At 37.3% G+C, this 24873-nt stretch overlaps 1 protein-coding gene and 1 pseudogene across 3 annotated transcripts in view; both read left to right on the top strand.

Annotated features, from left to right (window-relative positions):
* Nucleotides 1–24873, top strand: part of TMTC2 (transmembrane O-mannosyltransferase targeting cadherins 2) — a 412955-nt gene that overhangs the window by 372665 nt on the left and 15417 nt on the right. The gene's annotated exons all lie outside the window — the stretch shown is intronic.
* Nucleotides 16696–17558, top strand: LOC123591161 (annotated as a pseudogene).

The following is a 24873-nucleotide window of genomic DNA, read 5'->3' on the forward strand; positions in this document are numbered from 1 at the left end:
AAGTTGTCAGCTTATTGTTGGGTTTGTTTCTGTGAGAGTCTAGAAAAGTAGCAAGGGATTGTGATCGATGGGTTTACGCTAAGCTTTTACCCACTAAATCTCTGCAGAGGAAACTCCTCTCCTGCTCCTCTTGCTCCTCCTTGAACAAAGGAGGAGGTAAATTAAGGTCTAGGAAATGAGGAGAAATTTAATAAGTTCCTTAAAACTAGGGCAGTTGTAAGCAGGGGAGGGAGAAGAGGCATATTTGAGGAATATGTAGGAGATCAAATGGGCAGCATTTGATGATTCCTTAACAGGGCCATGAGAATAAGGAAGAGGGAGGCGCTTGTAGGTTGGGTGACCAAGTAGATTCCAGCACTTGTTTAAATAAGGAGTCTTGTTTTTTTATTTCTTCTTCTTCTTATTTTTTTTAATAATTTATTGTCAAGTTAGCTAACATATGTGTGTACAGTGTAGTCTTGGCTTTGGGACTACATCCCTTACATACAATACCCAGTGCTCATCCCAATAGGCACCCTCCTCAATGCCCATCTCCCATGAAAATGAATGAGTGAATGAATGAATGGATGGATGAATGAATGAATGAATGAATAAATAAATAAATAAATATTAAAAGCAAAAATAACTTAAAAGAAGAGCATTTGTTGTGAGCCTCTGCTCCAATAAATGAGTTGATATATAAAGCACCACAAGTGAGAACTATAGGCACACAGGGCCTGGTTCATTAACAAGGGCTTTTCTGTTTAGCAAAGGGCGTCAAGAGAACCCCAGAGGTCTGAGTGGCTCTGATAAGACTACCCCACAACACACACCCTTTCTTCTCATCCTTAGGGGACTGAGGAGACCCTGGTCCCTGCATGTTCCTGGCAAGCTCCACATTATTCCTCACTGATACCCATAGCTCACCACCATCTCTGAGTTCTGATACAACTGCAATTAATCCTGTGTGCTGATGGACATTAACTAGACTTATTGTGGTGATCATTTCATCATATATACAATATCGAATCATTATTTTGTACACCTAAAACTAAAATAATGTTATGTGTCAATTGTATCTCAATAAAAAATAATAAATACTAAATAAATAAATAAATAAATAAATAAATAAATAGTAGGGGCACCTAGGTGGCTCAATCAGTTAAGTGTCTGACTTCGGCTCAGGTCACAATCTCACGGTTTGTGAGTTTGAGCCCCGCATTGGGGCTGACAGCTCAGAGCCTGGAACCTGCTTCGGATTCTGTGTCTCCCTCTGTCTCTGCCCCTCCCCTGCTCTCACTCTGTTTCTCTCTCTCTCTCTCTCTCTCAAAAATAAACATTAAAAAAATAATAATAAAATAAATAAATAAATAAAATAGGGAATAATGAAGGACGAGCGTATCTGATATGCAAAATAATGCATTTAAGTTGACTATTGGCTGTCCTGGATTCCTATAGGCAACTAAATATAATCTTAGGGGAGACTCAGGACTGGAGATCCAGATTTGGAAGTCAATGAAAAACCGAGGGAGAACACATAGAATATATCTTCTAATGCCGAAAGAACACATAGGATAGATGTTTTAAACGCAGAGTCCTTGGGAAGATATCACTTTTTGTGATTCCCAAACTTGACATATTAGTGTCAGTTAGAAGATAAGTTTACAAGTGTGACTACAAGAAATTCTCCAACAGGTGGGATGATTGTGTGTGTGTGTGTGTGTGTGTGTCTGTGTGTGTGTGTGTGTGTCTGTGTGTTTGTTATGTCCGTGTATACATGTGTGTTTAAGCTAAAGCCTACAGTATTGGCTGATGGATTTGATGTAGGGTGTTAGAGACAGAAGTCAAGAAGACACCATGTTTTTTTGGCCTGAACAACTTTCAGAAGGATGAAATTGCTGTGTCCTGAGCTGGGAATGACTCCCCAAGGAACCAGTTTATTCAGTAAGTGAATGAGTGAAAGAAATAAGGAATGAATGATTTTTAATAGAGTTGTAGCTTTAAAACTTTTTCATAGTGACTTAACCAATGATAATGTGTTTGTAAGCCTTACTAAACCATTGTAATGAACAAACTAATTTATATTTAGTAGCTTCCCATTTGCATGTAAGTCATGCATTATAAAGTAGTTGGCCTTGCAAGTAGGTTAAATATGCCTCCAGGAAACCCACTTCACAATATTAATTTGCTTAACAAGCTCTTTCTCCTTAGATATTAGAAATGGAATTTTAAACTCAGATGAGGAAGACTGCCTCTAGATCTGAAGTTAGAACTAATGACTTCTTACTATTATAAAAATTTGACATCATGGGCACGTGTGTGAGTGAGATAAAAACCTTGCAAATGTCACAGATGCACCCCTTTGAACCCACACAGATACCAGTTGCTTTTATTCAATTCACTTTATAGGTACTTCCCAGATTTTTCAAATATGCATTTTACATATTCTGAAAGGGTTTGCAGTTTATAGTTTTTAGAGAAACAGTTTGTTAGGAAGCTCCTCGTTGGCATACACCAAAGTACAACGGTCTTTCCGGTGTGAGAGATAACAGGCTACCAGCGAAAGACCCCATGTAGTGACTCCTTCATTGGCTAAAGTCCTTAAGAAGCCCCGAGGACCTGCACAATCTGGTTTCGAGGGATGTTTGCTGTCACAACTGACGTTTCTTTTTCCTTTGCTCTCTGAGCACTCATCAGCCTGGTTTTCTGTCAAGGTCTTGAACATGCCATGCTTAGTCCCAACTCACGTCTTCGAATTTCTGCTTCTGAATGAAGGTCCCACTGATGAAGATCTGTTAATTCTCTCATCCCTCTGATCTCATTTGCTCTGAAGCACATTTGCTCCTACACTTTGCTTTGTATTTATAGTGCTTATTGTACTTGATACTTATTCACTTGTGTGATTATTCGATTGTTCGTTTCCGTCACAAAGTATAGGCTCCATGAGGACAGAGTTTATGATTGTTTTGTTCAACATTGAACCATTACATCAGCACGGTGTCTGTCCATGGTGAGTGCTTAAGAAATAGTTACTGAATAAATATATATGTGCCCAAAGTCACATACCTAACTAGTTTCATTCAAGCTACTCGTCGTCTAAAGAGAAATTAGGGACAGATGAGTTTCAATTTGCTTATGTGTCCTGGAAAGATATAATGAAGTTACTTATAACTAACTATTATGGGGAAATTGTCCTTCTCAAACACACACGCGCGCGCGCACACACACACACTCACCACATGCAAACACGCTGAGCCTATAAGATATCAATTGTAGTACAACTGTACCTTATTCCTCTGTTTCCCTCGACTTTATGTTTCCCCACAGCTCAAAACTACTTTCTACCCATCTGTACATGGTTGTACATGGTTGTACTGTGTACTGTGGGGCACTTCAGGCACAGCATGCATTCTTTCATTTACCAACTATTTATTGAGTATCTGTTCATTATCAGCACTGCTGTAGGTATTAAGAACTAGCAGTAAACAAGGTAAATAAAGTCTCCTCTATTTACAAAAAGGATTTTTTTTCCTAGTAGTGAAAGGATTTAAAAATATAAAATACTGGAGCATCCGAGTTTAGCTCAGATCATGATCTCATGGTTCATGAGTTCAAGTCCCTGTTTCAGGCTCACTGCTGTCAGTTCAGAGCCTGCTTCAGATCCTCTGTACCCCTCTCTCTTTGCCCTTCCCCCACTGGTATTCTCTCTCTCTCTCTCTCTCTCTCTCTCTCTCTCTTTCAAAAATAAATAAACATTAAACATTTTTAAAAATATGAAATATTATTGAATGATGCTCACTATAAGGAAAATAAAGCAGAAGCTGTAAGAAAATAAGACACAAGTTTTAGATTGGATAATCACTTTTTAGTTTCTCTAAAAAATGAGATAGAAATTGGCACTGAGATAGCAAGGAGCCAGCCATGTAAAAATGTAGGGAGAAGCTGCTTGTGTAAAGGCCTGAAAGCAGGTTGGAAATGAGGTTGGAGCAGAAGGAAGACCAAAGTGGAGGGATCATATGAGTGAGAAGAAAGGGCAGGAGCTGAGGTTGGAGAGAGAGACAGGGATGACTTTGAATTCTATTTTAAGTGCAGAAGGAAACCTCTTGGGTGACTTAAGTGTGAGAACAGAATAATTTTATTTAAATTTTACAAAGCTGTCTGGGACTACTGTGTGGAGAATAAATTATAGGGACAAGCTGGAAGCACAGATTTAATTGGCCTTTGAAGTAGTCCATACTGTAGAGGGTGATGGTTTAGTCCTAGGTAGAGATGGAAAAGAATGGAACATTCAGAATAACTGACTCCATCCATCCATCCATCCATCCATCCATCCATCCATCCCAGAACATCACTTCCTCATGGATTCTTACATTAATTATCATATTTACCCTCCACTCAAGTTGGCCAAGCTAATAATTTCAGTTTTACCTTCACCTTTCCTTTTCTTCACCCTCAACCAACAGATCACTATATCCTGCCAGATAATGACCAAAAATGGCTTGCTATCATAGTTCTTCTTCATCTCTCTTTTCACTCCCTGATTTTAGGTTCCATAATTATTTGCCTGAAAAAATTTAACAGGTTTCTAACTACTTTCTCTGCCTCAGATCTCAAGTCCCTCAAATCCACTTTTCAGACCTGCCTCAAGAACTGCATCTTTCTAAATGCAGTGCTTTCAATAAATACGCCTTGACTTCTCATTGCGGGTAATCTTTTCCTACAATTTTTTTCTATCAACAAAACCACTTTTATAACAAAAGTTTTAGTAGAAACCAAATATGTAAAAGATGAGCTCTTAGCAAGGGTACCCCATCCCCTGTCTCCGTGCATAAAACCACGGTACTACAAGGCACTGGCTGTTACTACCTCCCAACCTCCAGCACTACTCACCATCCAGGAACTCAATGTACTCTGAAATTACATGTATTTTAGCCTTTGTTCCTTTGAAATTCATCTTCCACCAATACGTCCTGCCCTGTTCTTCTCCCTGGCCCCATGAATTAATCTTTGAAAATCTATATCAAATATATATATATATGTGTGTGTGTGTGTGTGTATGTGTATATGTGTGTGTGTGTGTGTGTGTGTATTGTAATATTTTCTCGAATAGCAAGGAAAGTAGAAACAACCTAAATGCCCACTGAGAAAACTTGTTAGAGTATGTCATATGTTTTTAGTGAATTTAGAGTAAATTAGAGGATGTCATATCTTTTAAATGACATTTTTAATGAATATGCTATACTGAAAGAGAGAGGGATCCATTTCTGTTGCTGAGAGATAGTGATTTTTCTTCATAATCACCAGATTCTCATGCCAATATCCTTTTATAAGGGTTCGATATTTTTTTCAGACTTTTTTACTGTGCAAAAGAATGAAATATGACATACTCTCCTCTCCCAACTATTTCCCAGGGAGCTCCTAATTTCTTGATTAAAAGCTTAATTTCATTCTCTTTTCTTACACGGTAGGTGTTATTTTCTGGCATTTATGGTAAAGATTTATAACAGTAATGAAATTTTCCAAACTAAATAGAAACAACCCCATAGGCAAACAAATGAGTGCAATTTAATTTTTTTTCTATAATGAAATTCTTACTGTGTACAATATCCATGCAGTCTACTCACTTTGGATTTTAAGTGTATACTTGTGATTTAGAGTCAACATTTATACACACGCTGTTTGGAATTTCCTTGTGCTACTATTAATATATTTTACATTTTCCTAGAGTCCAAATTCCTCCAGCATTAGGAAGGAGAAAGAAATATATTTGTATATATGCTGAATGTACAGATATTTATGTTTCCTTAGATGCCTCTTGAGAGTAAGCCAGAGAAAGAGATTCTCCAAAGCCTGATACTGTTCTTTTTCAACTGAAGAATTCACAAAATAGAACTTATATTCCAAAATTAAAAGAAAAAAATACCATTGACTTTCTTACAGTTTTAGCTTACCTTACCTTGTAAAGAATGTATTTTTTGTCCTGGATTTATTTTTTTTCTGCTAAAGAAGTACCATCTCAAAGCTTGCACATTACCACTGGAATCTTACATCTTTTGGTAACATGCTGCAAAAGAATAGCTAACATTTCTGTAGAGTTTTACAAATTTACAGATGGTTTGTATACCTACTGTATTATTCCTCATAATACCCAGTAAGGAAAATGACAGCTGTTTCCCCTGGGGTTTGTGTTTTGTTTGGTTTGGTTTTGGTTTTGGTTTTGGTTTTGGTTTTCATGTAGGAAACTGACTTGGCAATGTTGGCTGATTTTTCCAAAATCATACAGGCAGCAAATGCAAAAGTAGGGATTAAAGACCAGGTCTTCCCACTGCTAATCCAGAACTGTTCCCACTTGCCGACTATATATTTGTTTTTGTTTTTGTTTTTGTTTTTTTTTAATATTTTTTTTTCAACGCTTATTTATTTTGGGGACAGAGAGAGACAGAGCATGAACGGGGGAGGGGCAGCGAGAGAGGGAGACACAGAATCGGAAACAGGCTCCAGGCTCTGAGCCATCAGCCCAGAGCCAGACGCGGGGCTGGAACTCCCGGACCACGAGATCGTGACCTGGCTGAAGTCGGACGCTTAACCGACTGCGCCACCCAGGCGCCCCTATATATTTGGTTTTTGATACCTTTGTCCTAAAACATTTCACTTGGAAATAAATTTATCAACACCTTTATAATCTAAGGCCTTTCTGTTATTGTCAGCAAGAATGATCTGTTTGAACAGAATGTAATTATGTAGATAAAACAGCTTGGAGAAAAACCCTATTGTAATGTTTCCTAAACTAAATAACTTATGTGGGAGCTATTCTATATTATATGTATTTAGAAAATGATTCTTTTTAACTAACAAATGCTAGCAAGAATGGGCTGCAATTAAGATAATCTTTTCATTTCTAACACCTAATAAATCCTGAAGTAGCTCTTATGAAACCTCTGGAACCTTCTCCCAGAAAGTAAGCATGTCACTACCAGCACACTCGAGAAGCTTCTAATTGATTAGACAATTATTTTGTTATTGGATTGCTTTAGCAGCATTGTTGTTCAGACTTAATAATCTTAGTTTCCCTCATACTTTAGTGGCTACCTAAAAATAATATTGATCAGGGCACCTGGGTGGCTCAGTCACTTGAGCATCTGACTCTTGATATCGGCTCAGGTCATGATCTTGTGATTATGGGATCAAGCCCCATATTGGGCTCAACACTGAGCATGGAGCCTGCTTAGGATTCTCTCTCTCTCCCTCTCTGCCCCTCCCCTGCTCTCTCTCGCTCTCACACTCTCTCTCTCTCTCTCCCTCTCTTTCTCTCAAAATAAACATTTTTAAAAATAAATAAATAAAAATAATATTGATCACATTTTAATCAATATTCACTGACTTGATAGTCAATAGGACTATCAAATCAACAGGACTTGATAAATGAAAAGCAAATTTATAAATCAAGCCCATTAAAATAACAGGCATTTAGCATGATTGCTAGTGACATTATTTTACATTCAAAGATAAAACTTCAATAGAATATTTGGTGTGATTAAGTAATCTTGGACAGCAGTGTTTTTGTTTTTTTGTTTTGTTTTGTTTTTTAATGCCTAAGCAGTACAGTTTTAACCCTACTGTTTGTGAGCAATGGGCCAATTGTAAAGATATAAATTTTATGTTTCTTCAAGTAGATATTTACTTTTATTCTCAGAGCACATAAAGCAAAAAACAAAAGCTAACTCAAGAATAATTTTATGACCCGGGGCACCTGGGTGCCTCAGTTGGTTACACGTCAGACTTTGGCTCAGGTCATGATCTCATGGTTCATGAGTTTGAGCCCCACGTTGGGCTCTGTGCTGACAGCTCGGAGCCTGGAACCTGCTTCAGATATTGTGTTTCCCTCTCTCTCTGCCCCTCCCTCTCTCTCTCTCCCTCAAAAAACCCAAACAAAAAAACAAAACAAAACAAAACAAAAACCTTAAAAACAATTTTTTTAAAGAAAAAGAGAATAATTTTATGACCCATATACTTTTTAGTGTGTTTCAGAAAAAGCATACAAAATTCATGTTGGTGCAAATAGATTTTCTGTATCTGTCAATACCTCTATCTGTCATTCTTTTCATCTTTCAGTTACCCTTATGCCTTTAAACTATAGTTATAAGATATTGTCAACCAGGTCAACCCAAATGCTTATGACAAATATTATGAACTACTACCCATGTTTACCAAAATGGAAACAATCACCATCATAATAAATTGGAATAGTAGAGTGGAAAGGGAAGGGAAAATGAAGTGGAGAGAATTGGGGTTTGGGCCCAGCAGTACTGAATACTTGCTGTGTTCCCTTGAATGACTTACTTTATCCTTCAAGATCCACATTTCTCTGGTCAATGGCAAGGATCAAATGAAACTGTGTAAACAGTGTACTTTGAACAATTTAAAAGTAGCAAACAAATGTAAAGTACCTGTGGTATAAATAATGAGAGATGATGATGATGATGATGATGATAGACTCTCTGACCCATTAAGACACTAAGACTAAAGAAGATGTAGAGGCTTTGTACATAATACATATTTAACAAATAATTGCATTGAGAATGAAAATGATTTGCCATGTTCAAGTTAACCATCAGCTAATGCTGATTTCCCTTGGGAAATTACATATAGAAAGCAGGTAACCAGTTAATATTGTAAGGATAATTCCAAATTCCTGCAGTTGACAGCAATTCCTAAGGGACTAGCATGTATACTGACATTTGCTCCTTGCAGCTGGGTAGACCTTTGCCACTTGCAGGTCCTTAGAGTGTGATGCCTGTAGGTGCATTTGTGCCTACATGAGAAAAAGTTTGATTGAGGTAGACAACAAGAAAAGTAGGGCAAGAATCCCTTATCCATCCTGTGAACCTCAGTCCTGGCAGCATGGAAGTAAGCCATTTTTTTACTCTTTCTGTAAGTAAAGAAAGGAACAAATATATGTGTTCTGTGCAGAAGCAATTTTTGCCCCTCTGATTTGTTGTTTAATGATAGAGAGAATAGATGAAGGAAAGCAAATTCGTTCTCATTTTGTCGAAGTGAAATTAGATTTTATCTTGGCAAGACGTAGAATTGCTCTGCTGACAACATAATATCAAACTGAAATTTCCTTGAAATATAACAAAAGGATTGTGTCAAAACACAAAGTGGTCATGCATGTGATAAGTGTTCTTTTTAAAAAATGTTTTTATTTCAGTATCATTGACACATTAGTTCAGGTGTAAAACATAGAAATTAAACTTCTCTATATACTATGCTGTGCTTACCACAAGTGTAGCGACCATCTGTCACCATAAAATGCTATTACAATACCATTGGCTATATTCCCTATGTTGTGCCTTTTATTCCCATGATGATATGTTCTTTATAGGAAAAGCACTACATACTTTTTTTTTTCTTTTAAAGCACTACATACTTTTGATAAACTGTGCATTGTGTAGTGGTTCTCAATTGTAAGCTAAACAAAGTAGAGTCCTGCCCAAAGTGGTAACATTCCAGGAGGATGTCAAAGTGTAGCTCTCTGTATGCTTTTACTTGTGTTGTTTATCTGAATTTGCCACTTCCTCCCTTCCCTTGAATTTGAAAACATCCTAAGAGCAAGATCCACTTTCCTTCTCCTATTATTTAGAATGGAGTTATATACCAGATGGAGGCTACATAGTTGTTATTGACCAGCTCTTCATTAATATGCTCTCGAATTTTGAAGCCAACTCTTAAAACTGTCAAAATTTCAATGGCTTTTATAATTATAAAGACTTCTACTTCTTATCAGCACAGAAGACCACAGAAATTCTCTCCTCAGGCAGAGCATGGAATAGTATTTTTCCACATGAAGTGGTATTGGGCTTTCAAGAGCAAGATAAGAACCACTCTTCCAAGGAGGGAATAGTGGTGAGGAAAAGAAAGAAAAGAAAGGAAAGGGAAGGGAAGGGAAGGGAAGGGAAGGGAAGGGAAGGAAAGGGAAAGAAAAGAAAAAAAAGAGAAAGGGAAACTTTGAACTGGACTTTGGGATACTGAGTAGTGAGTCACTTGTAAGAAAAGAAGAAAAGAGAAGAGAAGAGGAGAAGAGAAGAGAAGAGAAGAGAAAAGAAGAGAAAAGAAAGAGAAAGGGAAACTTTGAACTGGACTTTGGGAGTCTGAGTAGTGAGTCACCTGTAGACGCAGGGTTATCCTGAGCATGGAGTTCAATAACGACCCTGCCTTCTAGCTAATGAATCTTGTGCCTGCACTGATGTGGTGAAATAGAGCTTGTAAATAAGTCAGAACCCTCAAGGGTGAATGTGGTGGTTTTAGGTTGGTAAAATTCTCTGGCTATTTGTAGATGCAAATCCTCTCTGGAGAAGAGCATCCCCAATTCAGGCCTTCTGGATTCCCCAGACTAAGATCAAACAATTAATGAATTGAAGAAAACTCAAAAATCACTAGGACCCCAGGGAACTAACCACCATGAGTGAGAGTCAGCAGAAAGCAAATACTGAGACCTCTAAAAGCTACAGGTATTGAAATATCAGGAACAGAATATAGATTAGTTTTGTATGAAATATATAAGAAATAGACACTAGAGTGGTCTTGAATGCTTGAATTCAAAGCTCAAGGGTTAGATTAAATATCAGATTAGTCACAACTGAGAATACTAGTGAAATTGAAGGAACATGGGAGCAAATTACCTAGGATGCCACATAGAAAAGGAAAATAAGGAATTTGAAAAGGAAGTTAAGAAACTGGAGAGTATACAGTGAGAGTATCTAATATCTATTCAGAGCCCCAGACATTGAGAACAGAATAGTGAATATACCAAATTTCCTTGGTTGACACAGCGCAATATACCCAAAATTGAATAAATAAATCGAAGTCTATACATAGACTCATCATGGTATATTATAGGAAACCAGAGGCAAGATGATAACCTGAGCCAAAAAGAAAATGTACCTTTGAAGGAATGCTAATTTGACCAAGAGCACATAAAATTAACATAACCCTGAAAGACACAAGATAATGAAATAATCTTTTTAAGATGTTAAAAGAAAATTTCTGTAATACTCAGCAGCTAGGAATATTTTTCAACAATGGTGGTGAAATAAAGACACATTATGTAATCAAAAATTGAAAAATATTACCATCAGTAATCTTTTACTAAAGAAACCTCTGAAGCATCTACTTTAGGAAGAATGGAAATTCCAAAAGGAGAAGTTAAGATGCAAGAAAGAGTGATAAGCAAATAAAACAGCAAACATGAATATAAATCTAAATAAACATGGTGTAAGCTAATGACAGTGATGATTTTTGTGTGTTTAATGTTGGAGCATAGGATGATGTGGCATCTTATTCACCTGTCCCGCTTGATTTCAGCCAAGATATATGGCAGAAGGGAACTTTTTCGTAGGGTGTGTGGGACTTTTTTTGACTCATGCCAATGGGGAAGCCCAGCGGAGTCTTGATGTCATAATATATTTTTTAAATGTCAAGTATAATATCTAAACACATAGATTATATTAACATATTATGTAAGTGAAAATGCATAATAATGAACAATGAAATGTATGCTTGTAAACCCAATATAGAACTCTAAAACTAACCATTGCCAATAACTTCCATCTACCTCTGTGCTTCTTCCCTATCCCATCCCCTTGTCTCTCCCCACATGAGATAATCACTACTTGAATCACCACATTGAATCTCCAAGTTTAGATTTCATGATTTCATTCAACCATCTCACTACCTGACTACCATCTCCATCTCTGGCACCAACACCACCAAATTCTTCAGCTACACCCGGGACCTACAGTCCATAGAAATCACCAGTGTTTCAGTGTCCTTGCCCACATTATACCTCATATCCCTCCTTATTTAAATAAGTTCCAAGACCAGTCATTGATAATCACTCCATTGCACGTAATCTTGACTCCTTTGCTTAGTTTTGTCTTACCAACACCTGGCTACATCCATCTCTGCCTGTTCCATGTCTGTGTCTTGAAGCTAAACATAGCTAGAGCAAAACACAACTTGTTTTAAAGTTCAGGATCACTAGCCTCAAGTTAGCCCTCAGTGCCAGGTGGCGGTCATACTATCATTTTCTAGTCCATTCTCTCTGATATTTTTCTAGATAACCATACTTAACTCACTTATCAAAAATTTCCAGCATCTCTTTCCCCATCATCACACTCAACTGGACAACCGTGTATCCTTTTTCATTGAGAATATAGAAGTAATCAGAACTTTCATAAGCTTCCATCACCACATCTAACCATCTATTAGCATCTGTGCCTTTAAAGGACGCCCTTTTCCCTATTATTATAAATTGTCTATACTTCTTGCTCAAACAAGTTTCTTCATTTCTTCCCTAGATGCTTGTGTGCTTAACTATTTAAGGACATTAGTCCTACAGTCGCTTCCCTCCTCCCTCTTTTTCACTGTCTTTCTTATATTAACAGATTTTTCCTTTCTACCAAAATATTCCATCAACATTTAAACATGTTATTTCTCCCCGAATTGGAAAACAAAAAACCTTTCAAGCCTGTTTATGCCTCTAGCTACCATTCCATTTTCCTCTTTCTCTTTATGGCATAACTTTCTATTTTCATTTGGAACTACTCCAAACAGGCTTTTTCTCCAATGATGTCACCAAGACTGCTCTTGTCAAAGTTACAAGAACAACACTCAACAACATTAAATCCATTTGTTCTCAGTTCTAATTTTACTTGTCCTATCAGTAGCATTTGACACAGATGATTACTCATTCCTCCTGGAAACACTTTCTTCCCTCGGTTTCCAGGATTCTTAGCTCTGGTTCCTCTTAACCTTCATCCCCCTGGCCTGTTCCTTCCCATCCATCCAATCTCTTGACCTTGAAATTTTTCCTTTTTCTTGACCCGCTTTTCTCTGTATCTTCACTCTCTCTGAGATCACATTCTCTCTCATGACTTTAAATGGCATTGATATACTGATGACTCCCAAATTTAAATCTCCAGCTGAGATCTCTTCTTTGAACTCTAGACTAATCTACCTGGTGTTTACTTAGTATTTGCACTTACACAGACCCTTCAAGCTACTAGTTCAGAATTGAACTGATCTTCTTCCCACACCTCTTCCTCTACCTTCTTTCCCATTGCAGCAAATCACTTCATTTTCCTAGTTGCATAAGCCAACTCCATTGCCACTATCCTTGTCAAAGACATCAACATCACTGCTAATCCGTAATACAGCAGTTGACTCCTCCTTCATTGGTCTGCTTTCAAAACAACATTCAAAACATGTCAGATCATGTCATTCCTTGTGCAGTTTGCTCCCTCACCTCCAGTTCTTCACTCAGATGCTATTTTAAGACCTTTACAAATCCTCTTATTTAATGTTGTATGTGAGGGTTCAGCATACTTTTGTTGTAGCGGACCAGGCAGTAAATAATTTAGGTTTTGCAGCTCTGTCACAACTATTGAGTTATGCTGTTGCAGCATGAAGGCGGCCATAGACAAAATATACCTGATTAAGTGTGACTGTTTTCCAATAAAACTTTATTTATGGACATTGGCATTTGAATTTTATGTAATTTTCATGTGCTATGATGTATTTCTTTCCTTTTGAGTATCTTCAACCATCTAAAAATCTACATTTTTAAATGGTCTAACTCTGGGCTGGATATGATTCCCAGGCTGTAGTTTATTGGCCACCCTCCTCACATACATTCCTTAAATGGTTTCTTTGCTGTAGTTTTTATCTTTTCATGCATCACAGTATAACATGTTACATATCTTGTTCATATTTTCGTGTTTATTATCTATGTCTTACAAATAAGATATAAGCACCATGAAGCCTGGGATTTTTAACTTGTTCTGTGTACTGCTGAATTCCCAGTATAGGTGCTCAAAAATTATACATTGAATGAATGCATAAAGAGAATGAAAAAGTTATATTTTCCAAAGAAATAAAATTGGCTATAATGGATGAGATAATTGAAGAACTTAATTTTATTTTAGAAATTATAGTTTTGAAGATTATAGAGAGATATCATTTTAACCATTCACAGACTGCAAAAGGCTCCATCGTTGACTTTCTTATTAAATTCTTCATTATTATTTCATTGTTATAAATATTTTTTTTCATCTTCCCTAAACCTCATCTCTTTAGTTAAGAGATACCTGTCTATATCAGTTCCCCTTTTCTTGGGATGGCCTTGCTTCCTGGTCTCTCATTGTTCTCCAGGTTTTGTAGATAAATAGACCTACAAGATTAACCACATGGCCTCCTGCTTCTCAGCTGGAGGCTGCTTTTTCCATGGCCACTATAAGTGATCATGCTTCATAGCATCGTGGACTTAATATTCTAAGAATATTGACTTCATAGTTACCATTTCATTCCTACTTTGTTTTGGATGAACCAAAGAAGTGAACAAAGTTCTTGAAATTCTGTCGTTGACTGAAGTAAATAATAGTGTTAAATTATAGGCATTAGAGCATAGCTGTATTTCTCTAAGCCATTTCAAGATACTAAAATGGGATTTAATTATTATATGTAATGGACATTAAACATTTAGGAGATAAATGGCCTACAATTTAATTAGTCAAGTATTAATAAAATAATTTGTTTTAAGAATAATTAATGTGTAATAGCAGAAAAAGATCTGGTTTCTTACACAAAAGAATTAAAAAGATGTGCCTTCTACTAAAGACCTTTTTGGGGGCGCCTGGGTGGCGCAGTCGGTTAAGCGTCCGACTTCAGCCAGGTCACGATCTCGCGGTCCGGGAGTTTGAGCCCCACGTCGGGCTCTGGGCTGATGGCTCAGAGCCTGGAGCCTGTTTCCAATTCTGTGTCTCCCTCTCTCTCTGCCCCTCCCCCGTTCATGCTCTGTCTCTCTCTGTCCCAAAAATAAATAAAAATAAATGTTGAAAAAAAAATTTTTAAAGACCTTTTTGTTTTACTTGTTCAATGTGAATCACAGGTAGAGGTGATATGTAGTCAAGTTTTTCTGTAGCTAAGTATCAGATCACTATTCAAGGTTGTTGCATTGCCAATAATTGTTTTTTGGGGAGGTAAAAATGTACTACTGTGTGACTTTATAAACATATTCGATATATATTACATAATCATTATGGTTCCCTAACTCATTATTGAAGATGAGTCTAAAAGAAATCAGAGTTCGTGTCTGAGTATTAATCACTGGGTTTAAAATAATCTGTTTTATCCCCTCTTCCTTTTTAAGTCGCATTTGGGTTGTTATTTGTGGCATATGAGTGAATAAGTATCCAATGTATCTGCCTCAGGCCAAGTATTTGGACTCTGGGTCTCTGTTATTGCCTTATTGATTGCTTGTTATCTGCTTGCTTGCTTGTTTTATATTAACTGGATAGACCAAAGAAGGGAGGTAAGAAAGTAAGGGTGTAGCATTTTCAAAAATGAAGTTACTCAGAGAAGAGGTAATAACATTGGTAGAGTAGGTAAGGCAATACAAAATCTCTATCCTATACAATTTTGGAAGCTATTGTGCAGAAAAATGTCATCAAGCCAGTCTTTAAAACCTTCTTAAAAGTATGGAAATATGCTAACTGTTCAGGCTTTACATTAGATGATGGATGCTATCTGGATATGGCAATCTCAGGTATGAACATCTCAAAAATAAAGGCAAAGTGTGCAATTGAATGTAGAGATCCTGAGGGTAATACGTGAGCTTATACTGTGTGAGCAGCAGCGGTTCTGCCATTAAACCTCCCTTGATTTGCTGTAAGTTTAGATACACACAAGCCGTGTTTATTTTTACATTTTCAGCAGGTGTGACACTTTGGCAAGTGTATTGGCTTGGAGTACAGCATGGCTTCCCCGTGATTGGTGGGTCCTGATGGAATGTTTTCTGAAACGATGGGTGAAGACCTTGCATCATTATTTTTCCAAGCGTGTATCAACAAAGCCTTCATCCTATAAAAGTGCAAATAGAATGTTATGCACCAGGCACCATGTTTACATTTTATTTTTAGTTCCTGGAAAGATTTCTAGTTTCTGGAGGAATTGCTTGCTCCTTCTTGTTATGTTTGATCGGGTCATCCTAACTCAGAGTGTTAGCAAAACTTTCCACTTGCGGTGTGCATGAAGCCTGTGGTGAATTCTCTTTATGAAACACGTTTCTTCTTGTTCGTTCTGCGGGTGGACAATTGCTGCCTTCTAATATCATGTTGAAATGTGATTGATCCAAATGATAGTGTCACCCTTGAATGAATCATGCTTCTTCACTCCATCTGTTTCATGAGAGGAAAACAAAAAATGTCTTACCCGTCCTTAGAGTGTGTATGCCTAACCTAAATTTCATTTAATCCACTGTTTTGAGGTCTGTGACATGCTCATTTCCATGTTTTTTTTAAAAAAGGATTATTTTCAATAAGTCCTATTCAAGAACAAGTCTGTCATTTCACCAGTATGCAAACTAGAATCTCTCAGTTGACCTCCCTCCGATCACACCCTATTTATTGGCAAACATAGAGGTCAGTTGGAGAAGTGATATATACATAGATTAAAAAAATTTTCCTGGCACCTGTCAAATCTTTACTTCAGTTGAAACTTTGATTCTGTCAACGTAGATATCTGTAGCTCTTGCTACACTGTGTTTTTTTTTTTAAGTTTATTTATTTATTTTGAGAGAGACAGAGACATCACAAGCTGGGGAGGGACAGAGAGAGAGAATCCCAGGCAGCCTCTGCACTGCCAGCACAGGGTCTGATGCCTAACCGACTGAGCCACCCAGGTGCCTCTTGCAGCATTGTGTTTTTAAAAATTCAGACAAGCCCCACATGTGCGCACCTAATTTTAGCTGGTCCACACGGGACCCCCTGAGTGCCAGCCCTGGTCCCCCATGGGGTCCCATTTCCACTCCGACAAGATGAAAGAAACTATCATGAACCAGGAGAAATTCATCAAACTGCAAGCACAAGTGTGCTTTGGTGGGAAAGGAACTGCTCACCCAAAGAAGGTGGTTCATAGGACAGCTACCGCAGAAGATAAAAGGCTTAGGTTCTCTTTAGAGAAGTTAAGGGTAAACAGTATCTCTGGTATTGAAGAAGTGAGTATGTTCATAAACCAAGGAACAGTGATGCACTTTAACAAACCTCAAGTCCAGGTATCCCTGGCAGTGAACGCTTTCACTGAGACAAGGCAGCCAGCTGACCGAAATGCTACCCAGTATCTTAAACCAACTTGGTGCAGCCTGTCTGAGTAGTTTAGGAAAACCTTGTGAATTTCTGCCCAATCTGTGGACGGAAAAGCACCACTCACTACCAGAGAGGAGGAGGAGGATGAAGTTCCAGACCTTGTGGAGAATTTTGATGAAACTTCTAAGAATGAAGCAAACTGAATTGGGTCAACTTCTGAAGAGGATAAAACTTGAAGAAGTTACTGGGAACTGCTATTTTATATTCAGACTGCTTTTTAATTTGTTCATAGATCTGATAAAATCTAAATCTCTAATAGTTTTAAGCCCAAGCCCCTTGGACAGTGCAGCTCTTTTCAGTTTTTGCTTATACACAATTCATTCTTTGCAGCTGATTAAGCTGAAGAAGCCCAGGAATAAAGTTTGAAACAAGGTTAATGAAGATCATTACCTAGTAAAAAATTAATTAATTAATTAATTAAGTTAAATTAATTAATAATGTAAAAAATCAAAAACAAAAACTCAGGTGATCATTTTACAGAACAAAAAGGGCCAGCCCCTCAAAAAGAAAAAAATATATTAAAAAGAAAAAAAAATCTCTCTCTCCTTCTGTCTCCCATGACAATGAAGTTCTAAAATGTTATAAACTCAAATCTCAACTTCCAGCATACTCTGAAATACACTTTATTGGATATAAAATACCTGATATGTAATATTAGATATATAATAAAGCATCACTTTATTAGATATATTCGAACTCACGCTTCACACATACACATGTGGATGGCCCATACAGCTGGAAATCCTTCTGTGCAACACAATTATGATGGAGAAAGCATGAGCATGTTCTTCCCTCCCCTTCTTACCAAAGAGAAATGAATAAAGTGTAGAGTGAATTATGTTGCTTAGGGTACATTTGGACTAGAAACAGAAAAGGAATTTGGTTCAAGGAAAAGTAAAAGAAAATGCTGTAGGTTTTGTGTCAGCTGTCTACATTAGTAAGGGAAGACAGCTCTTGGTGTTTTAGAGATAGAGATGATTTTGCCTGTGTGCAGATTCTTTCCTAAATTTCATTACTTTAGTGTTTTAATGTTTTTAACCTTCAGTAAGTTCTACTTATTTTTATTCTTCTAATCTTGCATGCACTTTAAGTCCTATATTTTCTCACTTATGTAGAACTTTTATTTGTAGTTTTACTTCAAATAATGAGCTATGTGCTTATCGCAGATCAAGAAAAACAGCCCATTGATTGCATTTTATAACAGCTCTGAGTGAAACTGAGGTGACCAGGGATCTAGCTTTTCCATTCGGATCCTATGAGAGATGTTGTGATGAAATTAAGGGTGTCAGGAAAACCTGTCTTTGAAATAGGATCTTCTTTAGTACGCAGTAATTTCTGAGTTCATATTCTTAATTTAGTATGTGCACTTTAAAATCTGTTAGAAATAACTACCACCTTTGAAAGGACTCTTACGATCACTGTTTGCTATCCCCCTAACCACAGATTTTGGCATTTTGATTGCCATCGAAATGAATAGCACTCCACATTGTGTCAGTCACACCCTCATAAAAGTTAAATGAACATTCTTGCAACACCCGCTGGGATGGGACAGATGTAGGAGAGAAGGACTGAGCACACAGGATAAAATGTGTCACCGAGAAATTGAAACTACTCCCTTAACACAGCGTTGTGTCTTGCTTGTCACCTATACCTCTTTTGTTTTATTCAAAGCTATTTCAAAAACACAAATAGCGTGTTGAAATGGAGAATCACTGTAAATCATTTCTATTGTCTGTCAGGCTGTGCCTTGCCATTGCTAGATTCCCTATGTTGTTTTTCCTCGTCGTATGTACACTTGGTAAATCATTTTAGCAGAGATACTTTATTCAAAATACAACTATAGTCAAAATATGACTACAAAGAACTATAATTTCTAAACTGAGACCATCGCATTGCGTGTGGATTTCTGTTTTATCATAGACCTTTGTAACAGATATTTTAAGTTTATTGTATCAATATTTAATTTTTTAGTACGATTTTTTTTTTATCCATTTTGAGTTGGTCTCAAAGGTTCAACAGCACAGATATCACTAGTGACATCTTATTCTCCAAACTAATTGAAATTCAGACTCTTCTATGTTAGGGCTCTCTCCGATGTTGGCTCTACTCTCAGTTTGCCAAAAAATACTTTTAAAAAGTAACAAGATGATTTTGATGTGACACCAATTTCAAAAGTTTGTATGCCATTCTCCCTTTGGAAGAATTAAAGTCTTGAAGCAACCTGACAATTCATCTTGTGTAATAAATAGCCTAATAACCTTAAGGAAGTAATCTCCTCTCTCCTCTATAGCTCACCCTTACAGACATGTCTGAGTCTTCTCTGTAGCAGAAAGATTTGTATTCACACGCTGGGCTATAAACACCCTGAGGGCAGTGAATCCCTTGGTGAAGTGTCTCCTATTAGTGTTTAGAGCAATGCTTAGAACAGTGCATGGATGAGAGTTACACTGACCTCATAAGTCTGAGGGACATCAATGAAATAATGAATGTACACCTTTTAGTGGTTTGTGAGAAGTGCCAAATGTGCAATTAAAGTTGGCTAAAACCCCATACAGACTAAAAAAAATACTGTTCTTGTTCACCACTTATCTAGAGTATCTGACAGCAACCTTGACTTATAGTGGGTGCCTACTCAGTGTTTATTAAGTTACATTGAGATCAAGTTAGAATTTACCTCTTCTAGGTCAGCTCTTTCTGCTAAATCATATACTTTTTTCTTCTTTCAGCAAGGGTTCATTGAGAATTTCTTTCATATGCCAGAGCCTGGCACTAGCACTATAAAGACAGTTAAAATAAATTCACTGTCGGTCTCACTCTCCAGCAAAGACAGATGCTTATAACAAGTAGATATAATTCATTGTGGTAAGTGTTGCAATTAATGTATGTAGACAGTACTATGGGAACATACAGCAGCAAGCTATGATTAAGGGATTGTTAAACTCCCTTTTTAAAATGAGCAGAAGTTTGTTGAAAAGAAAATGGAAGAAGGGCTTTGTCAGAGAAACAGTCTGATAAAAAAAAATAAATGCTCAAAATTGCACATGGCAGAAATAGAAGTTTCACATGGCTCATGCAGAATGTATATTGAGGGCTTATTTGGGGTGCCGTGTCGTAATCTGTGTCTTAGCACCAGGCTGAAGAGTCTGGATTCTTTTCTGTAGGCACCTGTAGGTTCTGTAGGTTGACCCTTCAAAACCCCATTTATATTTTAAAAAAGACTGATGGCCAAGTGGGAGATAGATAGGGGTGAGCAGGAATCAAAGGTGGGAGAACAAGAGGTGGACAGTATTTAGGAACGGATGAGATGCCACACCAGACGGTGCCAATAGAAATGGAGGGTAACAAAGAGAGGGAGAATATGACACATATCGTTCACTTTAATTTCTCTTGTTTTCTCTAAGTCGAATAGCTAAGAAGGGAGCCAGAAAGCAGATAAAGAAGAGAAGCAGGCCATAAAGAAAGATCAGTTCTGTGTGGGGCTAAATAGGAGCTGCCAGCCTCTCCCACATCCAGTTGTCCAAGATTCCCGTCATTGCTGTGCGACACTTTTGTGGACCTGGTGCGCTTCTCTACTGCCCAGATTTGTGCCATCCTCTCACCCACGTTGAAGGTGCACCTATATAAAAGACTTGCCATTTTGTGCAGAACAGATTGTCCATCTTGGAAACAGTGCTCATCTGGTTGTTTGTCTTGGGAAAGTGACTCTGACCAGGAAAACACTAGGCCAGACAGTCCTATTTAGGAGCTGTTTTGAGGTAGTAGGAGCTCTGTGGAATTCCCATTCAAACACCACCGTGTGGGTGACAGCCCTTACAAAACTGATTCTGTCTAAATGTTAAGGAACAGGTGGATCACTAAAAAAAAAAAGGAGAAAGCTAATAAATTTATGAAAATGATATTGGCCTCTGTAGTAATCAGGAAAAAGAAATCAAACACAGAGTAAACTATTGTCTTACAACTTTCAATTTGCAAAAACTGAAAGTCAGACAATGTCAGTTGTCGTTAAGAATATGGAATAAAGGGGCCCCTGTTACATGTTGAGGCTAATGCATTTGATACAACCACACTGAAGAAAAACTTGATAATGTCTAGCAAACTTGCAGATCATCTGCTCCAACAATTCCAATCCTCAAAACTCTCCCAATAAATATGTGTAGAGATATTCACAAGAATATGGATGACAACCGTCCTCTAAAGCAGAGTTCATCCTTAAGAGAATGGGTTTTCATTCAATGGAGTTGATATAAAAGAACTAAGCTTTATATCCATCAACATGGATAAGTCTGCAAAACAAAATGTTGAGCAAAAAATCTAAGTTTCATGTGCGTGCTTGGCAGGATGACATCTCATGATGGGTGGTTTTAAAATCAAAACTTATATAAGATTATACATTTATTATGGGTACACAAAAAATAAAAGTGAAAATAGATTTTGGAATGGTGAATACCAACTTCAGAATAGTGGTTTTCTTGAGAGAATGGGGGGTGAGTTCAGGAATAGGACAGTGAGATATTTGGGGGTTTCAGTTGTCTTTATAAATTTTCACTTGTTAGGCAAGTACATAGTTCTATTGTATCCTCTCAAAGTTTTGTTTGTATACCTATAATATTTAGAGTAAAAACCCTGCATATGGCTTTCCTCACATATTCATTCATTCATTCTTTTAATCTATCACCTGTTAATCTATTCAGCTACCCATTCACGTATTCTTCTTTCTCAAAGTAATTTTATTTAAATAATCCAAGAAAGGGTGATTAGGGCTTAAACCAAGTAGAGAGAAAAGGACAGAGTATAATTAGAAGGCAAATTTAAGGGAGATTATTGGGAAAAGTTGTCAACACTTAACAACTAGATGTAAGTAGGTGTGTGTGTATGGAGTAAGGCAAGGAATCAAGGATAATTTATTCAGATCTCTAGCTTGGCATTGACCATGAAGCATGCCAAGAAGACAAAGGAAGAGGGGTAACGTTGATATAGAGCGGGGATGTGGTATCAAACTTTGTCTGGGTTCATGGTACACTTTTTTCCATAATCCTGACAGATAATCTTTAATTCAGTAATTATTTATTGAATATCTGCCATGTACAAGGCACAATAAATAGAGATCCCTTAAGTTTATGCATAAATACTCTTTTTCATGAATATGTTTTTTTTTTAAGTCCAAACCATTATTTTTTAGGCATCATGGTGCAGTTACTGCTCCACTAAATTCAATTGGGTAAGCAATTTCAACTGAATACAGTTGAATGGCAGTGTGCAGCCTTCGTTAAGTTATTCTGTAACTACTTGAAAGAGAGTGAGAATCCATTAAAAACTTCAGACTGGGTAAACTCATTTAAGTTTGCAAATTACATTCAGAAGAGAAGTTAAATGTGGTTATCTTGAAAACATCCCCCCAAATTGTAGTGTAGTAAATAATAATTGAATAAGGCTAACCTCAGAAATTCTTCCTCAAAAGTTATTTAGTTCATACAACAGTAAATATACAGCTATATGGATACATTGAGCAATTCTTTGGATGGAAATAAACATATTTGTAAAATTAGAAGTATTGGAAAAATTTGTAAAATTTGTAAATTTGTAAATTTAGAAGTTTGTAATTTGTAAAATTTGTAAAATTAATTTGTAAAATTAGAAGTTCAGTATTTCTGTCTTCATCTTTTTCAAAACTTCTCTTGCCTATTGATTTACCCTCACAAAAAGGAAATGGTCACAGGGAATAATGGGATAAGAAAGCCCAATTACTGTGTGGATTTCCAGCTCCCACCTAAGCAGACCATTTCAACCAAACCCTTTTCCTTTTTCTAGGCTCTACCCTAAAATCTAGATTTTAGTCCTGTTCTCAATAGAAACATGAATGTTCAATCCTGAATCCTCATATGGCTTTACTATTCTTCCTCCGTAGATATCTTTCTCTTTCCAAGACTGCATAATAGGCAAAGACCAGGAAAATGACTTTGTCTTCTAATCCTGTGTGCTGAGGATACCCTGTGAGCTCAGCTGAGTTCTTTGGGAGCCTCAAAGGTGTTAGTCTAGAATCAGACCCGTGCAATCTTGCTTTTGCTCTACCCCACCCCACCCTATTATTTGAGTTTGCTTACTTACTCCAGTGTTGGAGAAATAAACCAAAGGCCACAGTCAAGTAACAATAAAGTAATTCCCTGAAGACTTGAAAAAAGATGTCACTCGTTGCCTCAGCATGGCAACCAATTAGCCCCTTTGATGTAAAGCGTCTGTCCTCTTCGAGGAAACAAGAAAGGTCTGGTTCTCCTTTCTGGTCTGTCATTTGTTGTACAGAGCCATAAGCCCCATTTTACTGGGTTGCAAGCTACTGCCTTTGTTAATGTGCTGAAAACTTCATCAGCTGTCTTTAATCAAAGAAGATGTGCGTGAGGGACGACACCAGCAGTTGTGGTTGGGTTTCTGTTCCTCAGCCCATGAGTCACAGCTGGCAAAGAGCAAGGACACCGGTGTATCATCAGACAGCCAGTCACCTGAGCTTCTTTGATTTCAGTTATATAGCTAGGTAGTCCTTAATTCTGTTTAAAAACCTCTACATGCTTCTGTTTGGCTATGAAAAGGTTTTTCCTCTCCTGTCTAATAATATTTGGTCATTTATGGCTTCTGTTTATAATAAAGTTTCATTTGCACATTTCCTACTCTAAATAATTGCCTGGCCAAAAGAATTCACTTTATGAGAGGACAGACATTTGATCTGACATTCTTTGTTCTGTATGGGACTTCATCCTCCTCTAGGAAACTTCGTCTCAAAAGATGTAAAATAATATGATCTAAGATCAGGAAATGACCTCTAGAACACTGCTTCTCAAATTGTAATGAGAGTGCAAAACACCTGGGGATCTCGTTAAAATTCAGATTCTGATTCGCTGCTTGGTACCTGAAATTCTGCATTTCTACCAAGCTCCCAGGTGATGTTGATGCTACTTCCTGGACTAGAGGCAAGGCTAGAAGACCCATAGGCACTCAGTCCCTTGGGCATGCAGTCAGCTACCCCCGGTCGCGCTGTGAAGGCTTGTCTCTGAAGAGAGAAAACAACCATGTAACAGAAAGTGGTCTATATCGAGTTTTATTCTTAAATTTTTATCAAACACATGAAATTGTTTATGTCAAAGTAACTGTTGACAGTTTTAAGCAGTTACCTAAGGCTTGTACCTAAGTACTTGTTGATTAGGTCACTTGAGCATACATGCAAATTTCCTCAGTTTCCACTCAACTCAAATAAGAGGCTACAGTGATGTTTTAAAAGCATTGCATAATGATGTAAGTTTGTAGGTTTGTAAAATAAAAACTCTTTTTTACTCTGGTGAGATAGACATTCAGAAAAATATGTTACATCTAAACACAGAAATCTATAGCTGCCTAAAAATAGTATGTTCTTAAACATATACATTTTTAGTTTACTTGGATTTTTACTGTTTATAGAGTTGGGCACCTGGGTGGCTCAGTGGGGTGTGTCCATCTTCGGCTCAGGTCATGATCTCACGGTTCGTGGGTTCAAACCCGTGTCAGACTCTATGCTGACAGCTCAGAACCTGGAGTCTGCTTCAGATTCTGTGTCTCCCTCTCTCTCTGCCCCTCCATTGCTCTCTCTCTCTCTCTCTCTCTCTCTAAAAAACAAACATTAAAAAAAAAGCACAATTAAAGAGTATATGTGAACTTCTATTGGATCTGT

This window comes from Leopardus geoffroyi, chromosome B4 (genome assembly GCF_018350155.1).
Source record: "Leopardus geoffroyi isolate Oge1 chromosome B4, O.geoffroyi_Oge1_pat1.0, whole genome shotgun sequence".
In the NCBI taxonomy this organism is placed as follows: Eukaryota; Metazoa; Chordata; class Mammalia; order Carnivora; family Felidae; genus Leopardus; species Leopardus geoffroyi.